This window comes from Podarcis gaigeae, assembly GCF_964106915.1.
Source record: "Podarcis gaigeae genome assembly, chromosome: 2".
In the NCBI taxonomy this organism is placed as follows: Eukaryota; Metazoa; Chordata; class Lepidosauria; order Squamata; family Lacertidae; genus Podarcis; species Podarcis gaigeae.
Genome location: NC_139679.1, coordinates 81684144 through 81694862, shown reverse-complemented (window position 1 = coordinate 81694862; position 10719 = coordinate 81684144).

The window sequence follows — 10719 nt, the reverse complement described above, 5'->3', positions numbered from 1 at the left end:
AAACAGTACAACGCATCATCAGAGATCTACAACCTCTCCTGGACAATGACAGTTCTCTTTCTCAAGCTCTGGGAGGAAGACCTTTCATTGCCTACAGACAGCCACCCAATCTTAAACAACTCCTAACCCACAATAATACTACAACCAGACCTAACACGGACACTGGCACCAGAGCCTGCAATAAACCCAGATGCCAACTTTGCTGCCACATACATCCGGACAACACCATTACTGGCCCCAACAACATCACACATACCCTCTCGGGACTTTAATTGCTCATCGTCTAACATTGTGTATGCCATCAAATGCCAACAGTGTCCTTCAGCTCTCTATATTGGACAAACAGGCCAGACCTTACGCCAAAGAATAAACGGACATAAATCGGACATCAGGAATCACAAGACAGAGAAACCAGTAGGAGAACACTTCAATCTCCCAGGACATTCTATACAAGATCTCAAAGTAGCTGTTTTACTACAAAGGAATTTCAGAAATAGACTGGAAAGAGAAGCTGCTGAATTGCAACTTATCACCAAACTTAAAATCATGGAGAGACCTGGTCTGAACAAAGACCTTGGATTCTTATCTCATTATACATGAAAAGCCATTTTTCACCTTCTCACCCCTTGCTTTTTCCTGTAAGACCTATTACAGTCGTTAAGAGTCGTCAACAGGCTCATCACAGCTATCTGCCAATCACCCATTCCCACCACCCTTCTGAGTAATACCCCTCCCCACCTTCTCACTATATAGAAGGGTCTGGAAACTTCTGTTTCAGTGTATCTGAAGAAGTGTGCATGCACACGAAAGCTCATACCAAGAACTAACTTAGTTGGTCTTTAAGGTGCTACTGGAAGGAATTTTTTTTGTTTTGAAAATAATAGGAATTACTGTATAATCAAGATGGCAATTTCTGGAAACTTCCGACTACGCTACGTTTTAGGTATTGTAGTTAGCTTTCCATCGGAGTTTCTAAGCATGATTACAAAGAAGTAGGATTCCATAATACTACGTAGAATTAAGGCATTTAGCTTTGTTTTGCATTGTCTTTTCTATGTACTTATCACAAATTGTGTACTTATTTTGTATGTGATAAAGTTTGCGTGTTTTTTTAAGTTGGATTGAATAAATGAAGCCCCCTTTCATCATGCTCTGAGATGAAAAGCAGTTCAAACTGATTTCAAAAGTTTTATGATTATTTTGTGCTTTTGCTCATCCTATGAATCTCACCCTCAAGCCTTGCTTTGTTTTTCAAGGTTATTTCACTGAGTTCCAGTAAACTGGGGGGGAGCTGTTAAAACTGCTGAAATCACATCTATCCTTACTCCAAATGCATCCTGATAATGCTGCAGGCGGTCTGTTTGATATATTCAAGTAAAGCCATTTATATGAATAAATATTATATTCATTGTAAAGTTTAGACCACATTCCAATGTGTATTTACTAGAAATTAAGTCCCAATGAAATCAATGGGATATACTAAAAAATAAGCATGTCTATGAAGAATTTAAATGGTATGCTTTAAATCTAGTCCATGGAACAAAATGAAAAACTCAAACTTTTGCTTATTGGCTCACAAATTCACAATGAGTCTTTCTTTTTGTAAACTTCCAGCAAGTGTGCCAGCTTTGCTTGTTTGGTCCCCCACCCCCCAATGTGAAGTTGAAATTTTAATTTCCCAAAGTCAGTGTATACAAACCTGGCATTGTTTGGATTGTTCCCTATGACTTGTGGACTGGAAACTCAAACTCATAACTAGGGGTTGTATCATGATATTGTATGAGCCAAACTTCACTTCCCTCTTTTCTCCCCATGCATAGCTTTTCTCCCCATGGATTTATAATTTTAAATCCTCATGAAAATTGACCAGCATTCTAGTATACATTTCTCCCAGCCCTACACATTTTTGTATGCAATTCTACTGAATATGCACATTTTTGCAAGCAGTTTCTCTGACTGTACAGTGGTACCTCACGTTACAAACACCTCAGGTTACAGACTCCACAACCTAGAGGTAGTACCTCGGGTTAAGAACTTTACCTCAGGATGAGAACAGAAATCATGCGGCGGTAGCAGGAGGCCCAATTAGCTAAAGTGGTACCTCAGGTTAAGACCGGTTTCAGGTTAAGAACGGACCTCCAAAATGAATTAAGTTCATAACCAGAGGTACTGCTGTAATGAATTTTGTATGTTAATATATGCATTTTTATGTACACATTACACTAAACTATACATTTTTGTACAGGGATGCGGGTGGCGCTGTGGGTAAAACCTCAGCGCCTAGGACTTGCCGATCGCATGGTCGGCGGTTCGAATCCCCGCGGCGGGGTGAGCTCCCGTCGTTCGGGAGCTCCTGCCACCTAGCAGTTCGAAAGCACAATTAAGTGCAAGTAGATAAATAGGTACCGCTTTCTAGCTGGAAGGTAAACGGCGTTTCCGTGTGCTGCGCTGGTGCTGGCTCGCCAGAGCAGCTTCGTCACGCTGGCCACGTGACCCGGAAGTGTCTGCGGACAGTGCTGGCTCCCGGCCTCTAGAGTGAGATGAGCGCACAACCCTAGAGACTGTCAAGACTGGCCCGTATGGACACGGGTACCTTTACCTTTACCTTTTTATACATTTTTGTACACGTAATTTGGTTGGAGAGCTGCACGCCCAAATTTGGAGAATGATGATTTTTGATGCATATCTGCATCACTTCATGTGTTTTTGAAAATGTGAATTAGGTAGGTTCACATTAAAATGAAGCCAAACTGGATTCCTCCCCCATCCCTAGTCATGCCAAGGGTTATGGGTCTGTGCATGGCTAGAATGGGATACCAGAGCCATCATGCTGGTTATTGTTTTGTCTCTCTACTAAATCCTGAATGTCATATGCAGTTTGGTTCATCTTATTGCTTTCCAGTTTGGGTGTTCCATGATAACTGTTCATTTGTAGTATTTGTTGTGTGTGCTGGCTGTCACAAGCAATCATGTTCAAGATCCCTCATGGCTTTTTAACATGTTAATATCTAAAGTTACGGCAGAATGCAGCCCCTGCAGCACAGAACCCAGCCACAGAAATGCCAGGCCCATGTGCAAAAAGGGAACGCAGATGTTCAGCTATGCTATCACAGAAGTGAATGGAGGGCACCAATGGGTCATGCAAGAACTCTGAGTGCGCATGAGAGTTTAACTGAGTTTGGCAATAATGGCAAATGGACAAAATCTCTGTAGTGGTCAACTTTCTCAGGAGCGTAGTCTTCATAATGATGTGTCAACACCTCTTTGAATGATACAGGATATAACCATTCAGAATCAGTTATGGGCATTTTTCAACACTACGCTCAGAAGAAATGGATGTGGATCAAATACAGCAGTCATAATGGATTGTGGGTGCCAGGGCAGCTGAGTAAAAAATAAAATAAAATCGGGCAAATTCCTTGGGACTGTCTATATAAGTAAAGCTTCCAAAAAGTTTCCATGACTTAGCTCCCACATTAAACAGTGTTATAATTACTTGCAGGTCAAAATATGCACCATGCCTCATTTAAACATATTAATAAAGCTGGGTCTGGGAGAAGAACCATTTCTCCCCTTAGCTGAGGGTAATGGGAAGGAAACTCTTTAGATCAACACATTCCAGCGATAGTCTCTGTGGGGCACTTTGCAACCTTTCAGATGTACTGCCCCAAATCATTTTTCTTCCTGACTAAACATTGGGTCTCTCTATCTTTCCACTGAATTAAGCAAGCTGTCTATTTCATACAGAAGCCCACACAGAATTGGAGTAGGATTTACAGCCTATGATTTGAGGATGTGGCAAACTGAAATTGATGAAATGTACACTTAACTCTCCCTCCATCTGATGCCTTTCAGTGACTGATCTGCTATTGCCATGGACATAAAATCTGAGGAAAGAACTAACAATTCAATTTTCTTCTCATTCTCCCCCCTTTACCTTGCAGAGAAGTTAGAGACTGAACATTGATGATGTATTAAAAGAAGACATTTGTTCTCTTTGGAAAACTGCCCTGTACTCAAACTGATCTCCCAGAACATTTGTGTGATTTCTCTCAGTCCTTCCTCTAAACCTCCTTTTTCTGGAAAGCTTTTGGCATAACCTCTCAACCCCATTATCGCTCTGTGACTGAAATAAAGGAAATTTCTACCCCCAGCTCCCACCTGCCTCCTTTCCCCTCCTTCTTCCCAGTGTTAAATTGTAGCCCAAAAGACCCTTTGTGGAGGAGCTTCTCCTCTTTTACTTTGTAAACGGACATACGTACATATTGATCACATAGAATTCATATGAGGTGCTGATTTAACTTTCCAGTATGGGTTGGAAACCTTTTTGAACCTGAGGGCTGCATTGCCTTCTGGATAGCCTTCCAGTTGGGCCAGATGCAAAAGGGGGCAGAGTCTTGGTTCCACATACACTTGCATTGTCAGAGTTGAAGGACGCGTTCCAGTCAAGCAAAAACACTCAGGGAAAGTGCACAGCAGAGCCAACATACCCCAGAGGAAAACCAGGAAGTGTGTCTTTTGGGACCAAGCTCACACGTGAGTCATGAGACCCACATGAGAACATGGTGCCCCAAAATGCGTGTTTTTTGGGGCCACGATCACACACAAGAGCACAGCTCCACAAAACTGAATGTCCCAATTAAATTGGGACAGTTGAGGGATTTGCTATAAGCAGGCGGCTAGGGAGGGTATGTGGCCCAGGGAGAGTCCTGGGGGCCACACAGACAGGCTTGCAGAGTCACATTTCGGCCCCTGAGACGTTTGCATACAAAGCAGATGCTCTGCTGCTGCGTTATGGTCCTTCCCCCTCAAAATCAGGAGTGGATAAACAGTAAATAATCTTAAAACACAAGCAACAGACATTGCACATTAAGCAGTGAGATTAACTAAGAAGTGGCACTGCAAATCATGTTAGGTAAATTGTTTATTTTGCTTCCTTGGATTGCGATTAGATTTTGGAAAAGTGAGAAATGAGTTGTAAAAAAATTCATTTAAAATATCTTAGGAAATATGCAGGTTCCAAGGCACGCATTCTGCCATGCAGGTTTTTAATGAGACAGCACAGTAGACAATGTCAATCGTTGTCACGCTAACCTTTTATAAGTTCTTCAGTAGCTCAGTTGCAAAGAAAGAATAAAGCATCTGAAGAATGAATGAGTAGGCAGGCCTGTCCTGTTCTCTGGTGACATTAGAGCCCCACAACCACAAAATCAATTTATGCATTACAATATAGATTACCACTGTAATGCAAATAATAAATTTGTTCAACATGCCCTGCCTGTACAGTTGAAAAAAACCTGCAAATTTTCTTGCAAAGACTGATTGAAATTGATCCCTGTCAGTAAAACAAGACCTTTGCTCTGTACACATTGGGTTTGTAATGAAGATCTGCAAATCAAATCAGTTTGGTGTGCAAACAAGTCTTGAGAGAACCTTTTTTTAAAAAAAACAAGTCAATTCCCTCTCCACTTCCTTCCCACCCACTAAAAAATGTCATTTGCTGGCAGCTGTGACGACATGCTACAAGTGGGTACAACCTAGCTCATCTTAGAACAGTTTTTGCCTGGATGTTTTATTTCTGGTATGGTGTCAGTAGAAATATGTTGAGCATGTCAAGGAGTGTAACATGAGGCCTGACTCTCATTTGCTACAACTTTATTAATCTGTCACTAAGAGACTTGCTAAATAAATCAAGAGGAATGTGTCTAATCAAAAAGAATATCTGAGTGATGTAGTAGTAATGGAGAAGGAGTATCAAAATTCCTTTTTTAAGGAAGAAGAAGAAGAAGAAGAAGAAGAAGAAGAAGAAGAAGAAGAAGAAGAAGAAGAACAGCAGCAACAACAACAACAACAACAACAACAACAACAACAACAACAACAACAACAACTTTAATATAATCTATCCTTTCCTGGATCCATCACTGTGACTGGAAGCTCTGATGGGCTCCAAGGTATGGAGTGCCTTCGATCAGCTTCAGCTGTTGGTTCAACTATGACCCTATCTGGACAGGCATTGCCTGGTTTCATTGGTCTAAACTTTTATTTTTGGATTAGATCGCTGCAGTGTGTTTCATGTGATTGAGGACAGTTTGGAAGCTGCAGCTAGTGCAGAATTCAGCAGCCAGATACTGATGAGCACCGGGGGGGGGGGGGGGACAAACAAACAAACATATAACTTCCCTTTTGTCTCAGATGCACTGAATGAGAATTTGTTTCCAAGCCCAAATCAAAATGCTGGTTTTAATCTATGGAACCTCACATGGCTCAGCATACAAATACCTACTGGATTCCCTGTCTCCACAGGAGCCTATCCAGATCCTAAGATCATCTTTTGACTCCCTTCTCTGCATACCTTCCACCACAGGGCAGCAGTGATAGAATGAGTCTGTTCAGGGGCTGCCCCACATTCTGTGGGATGCTCTCCTAAGGAAGCATAACAAAAGAACGTCAGAAGAGCCCTGCTGGACAAAGGCCCATCTAGGCCACTCTCGGTTCTTGCAGTGACCTACCAGAAGCTTGTGGGAAGCCCAAAAACAGGACTGGAGTAGAACAGGGATGAGCACTGGCACATGTATCTTTTTGTCACCAGCTGAAAAGAGATTTATTCTCCTAGGTGGTTGGGCACCAACTGAGGTTTCTGTGGCCATTTTGGATATTCTTGGCTGTTCATCCCAGTGTCGTACGTTTTTGCTTTGACAAAATGTTACAAATATTATTATTACTATTCACTTTACTTTTATGAGTTGCTTCAATACTTTTTGTGGAAAGAGACAAGCACCTCTAATGATGATGACAATAACTAGAGACAATTCTATGGTTCTATGCAGTGCTTTTTTAAGAGAAAAAAGGGTGCCAGAACTCACCATGAAGTTGTTCCAGTAAGTGCCACATTTTTAACATGGGGTGGTGGCGGCGGCAGTACCATGTGCCCTTGAGTACCACCAGAAAAAGCACTGATTCTATGAGGTGTACCGTATATTACCCTGGCTGCTAGCTCAGTTGGTAGAGCATAAGAATCTTAATCTCAGGGTCGTGGGTTTGAGCCCCATGTTGGGCAAACATTTCCTGCACTGCAGAGGTTTGGACTAGATGTCCCTCAGGGTTCCTTCCAACTCTACAGTTGTATGATTCCATGATTCTAAGAGCCCAGGTCTGACTTGCAGCACTGGCATGCGTGTTCTGTGGGAATGCATAAGAGCTTTTCCCAAGCAGGAAGCTTGCCAGAATTCGCATCACAATCCGATGACTCCCCAAATGCCTGGCATAATTTGTGCCATAATTCATTTAGCCCCTACGAGAAGGTGCTGGTTTTCACAAATGGCATCTTCACATGTCTGGATCCTGCTTTTAGCTCACCAACATTTCCCATTTGCTTCCAAAGTGTAACATTTTAAATTGAGGGTTAGTTTATTTTAGCTATACCATCATATTATATTCACCATAATTATCATTAATCATTTTTTCATACCACTTCCCCTGATGAAACACAAGGCTGCTTACATAAAATAAGAACTGCCAAAAATATAGGGGGGGGGGAATACCATGTGCTGTAAAGTCCACGCCCTCATGTTTGCTAGTAGTCAAGCTATGTCTTAAAACAAATTTTCACACACTAAATTGCAAAACTGCTTATGAAACAAATTAGTCATCCACAGAGCAAGCTTTGAAATTCTAAGCATTGCCTGTTGTGTAGGTTAACCAAAGTTTAGTACCTGAGCAACACACCTTATTTTCACCCTGTGCTTGTTGTAAATGAAAGCTTTTTTTCTATGCAGGACACAACTGGGGAGACAAATAGGAAATCCATTTTGTTCCTGGAGGCATGGATTAACAAATCAATTAGTTGGACTTAATACTGTTGCCGCGCAATTTTCTGTGTGAGTGCCTTTCTATTAATTTTTCAATCTAGCTAAATGGGGGGGGGGGAGGTTAATGTGGTGGAGTTGGGAAGCAGGCCGAGGCAAAACAAGTTACCTCACAATGAGAGGCAAAAAAAGCTATGAGGGGAGTGAGGGGTCCTAGTCAATTATTTCTGTATTCTCATGGCTTCGGATAAAATGTGCTAATGACAAGAAAATCATTGCCGTTTGAAGCCACTCAACAGTACCTTTTACCATGTTTGGTTCTCTAAGGTCTGGCTTTGTTCCGAAACATTTAAAAGAAGTTGACAAAGTAGCTTGGTGTGTGAGCTTGATCTAGCTCTGGGTTGCACCTGACAAAGTCATCATGAACTTCCTCTCCCTCTCCTTTCCCTGCATGCCCCACGCCCCACAAATCAGCTCCAGGGGGCTTTGGAGACCCCAAATACGATTAGTGGGGCCACATAGGGAGCATGAGCAGGCAGAAGTCCTTACGCTAACAGGCCAACTTTGCTGGATGCAACCACAAATTTGTGCATTGGCATTCTATAGAAAGTCCTTGCCTTGTTGATGGGAACTCCCTTCTATGCTTTGCTTTCTGTGTTGCTTTACCTTTGTGGTTGCTCTCATGCTGCTCTGAGGAGCGCATTGTCCATGTCTTATCTAATGTGCAACTGAATTATCAGGGGGAGAGGCGGGATAGAAATAAATAGAGTAACAACAACAATTATTATTATACTACCCATTTGTTCCTTTTCTCTGTTACTTGTTATTCCATGGATGCTAAGTCTGCTCAGCACTCTTTGGTGAGGGACTTTGTGAAATGCTTTTGACTGCCAAAAGTACACCATGTCTATCAAATCATTCCCGTCTATCTGCTTGTTGAAACTCCTGAAGAATTCTAAAAGGTTAATGAGACAGGACTTACCTTTGCAGAAGCCATGCTAATTCTTCAGTAGGACTTTTTCTTCAGTATACTTGTATATTCGTATCTTTAATAATGCTATTCACCAATTTACCTGGTGTGGATGCTAGCTGCCCAGTCTGTAATTTCCTTGATTCCACCTGGTCTTCCATTTTCTCATCATTTCTGGGAAGATCCGAAAGGGGGAGGTTAAGCCTGAATTACAATGGCTCTTTTGATCCTGCAGGAAATGATCCAGTTTTATAAGGAAGCATTTACTCTCTAGGTTTACAATAGTTTGGAAGAAACCCAGTCTGACTTGCAGATTTTATAAGGAACATTTCAATATTATGCTTTTAAAAAAAAAAAAACATTTTTCAAAATACAGTATTTAACTCATCTCTGAATCATGTATATTTATTTATTTTTATTCTACAGCTTGTGATGTTTCACTGGGCTATTGTAATGCAACATAAAGCTCTTGACAGACACAACCATGTTATTTTCTCTTTTGTACAACTTCCAAAAAGCAGAATTAGCCATGCAACACTGAAGAAACAAACCTTACTTACACCTGTCTCATTCTTTAGATTTTCATGGTTCTATGCTGTAGCAACTGTTGTTACTTATTATTCAAGAATTGTTACATGTTCTTCAAGAGTCTTCAAGAGTAGGGAACAGTCACGCTGCTGTGCTGTGTTATCTGACACGCAATTGGTTAGGTTAACAGAAAATGATTTGCATGAAATGAAGAGGAGACAAGGTTAAACAAAATATGGTTTAATAAATACTACTGTGAGGGCTGCAGATCTGACCCAATCAAGGAAGAGAGGATGCATTATAGGAACAATATTTTTTAAAAATCAAATTATAAAAAATAAAAGCCATGAACCCCAGCCTCAGTGAAGATGATCCAGTTTTTTGCTTTGTATACATTTTAAGACTGATATCAAGTCATTCCTCCCCTCTTTTGTCCAATGTTATTTCATCCAAAATAACAGATCATAGAATCATAGAATCATAGAGTTGGAAGAGACCACAAGGGCCATCGAGTCCAACCCCCTGCCAAGCAGGAAACACCATCAGAGCACTCCTGACATATGGTTGTCAAGCCTTTGCTTAAAGACCTCCAAAGAAGGAGACTCCACCACACTCCTTGGCAGCAAATTCCACTGTCGAACAGCTCTTACTGTCAGGAAGTTCTTCCTAATGTTTAGGTGGAATCTTCTTTCTTGTAGTTTGGATCCATTGCTCCGTGTCCGCTTCTCTGGAGCAGCAGAAAACAACCTTTCTCCCTCCTCTATGTGACATCCTTTTATATATTTGAACATGGCTATCATATCACCCCTTAACCTCCTCTTCTCCAGGCTAAACATGCCCAGCTCCCTTGGTGCTGAAGTCAGTGTCAAATGTACTTTTTTAAAAATGTAATATTTATAATGGGGCTAGAGAAACTCTGGTTACACAGTCCTTCCAATGATGATTCTTCAGAGTCTCTGTTGATTGTTTTCTTGAGAGGGCTGTCATTTTTTAATTACAAGTTGCAAAATTTCTAAATTTGCCATTCCCCTTAGACCATCTATGGTTGCTTTCTGATTCCCCATCTCCTCTCTCTCTAGAGTCTTTTGCATTTTACATTCTGTAACTTTTTATCCTGTGCTTTGTGGACCATAAATAGATTATATTTTGTATTCATTTGGTCAGGTGGACTTTCATCCTTTGTAATTTATGCTAAAATGAATCTAGTGGTTTTTAAGGTACCACAACACCCTCTGCCATTCTGTGTACATACACAATACTGCATAGGGCTGTTACAAGGTAATCATAGTAGAAGTTGTTTTTCTTTTGCCTGGAAAGAGCTGTCCGCATTTGTTGCTGATGCATCTGTCTGTCTTTGGGATATGGGTGTCTATTGCAGAACTGGAGCTGGAGCTATAGCAATATCCTCCTGAACAG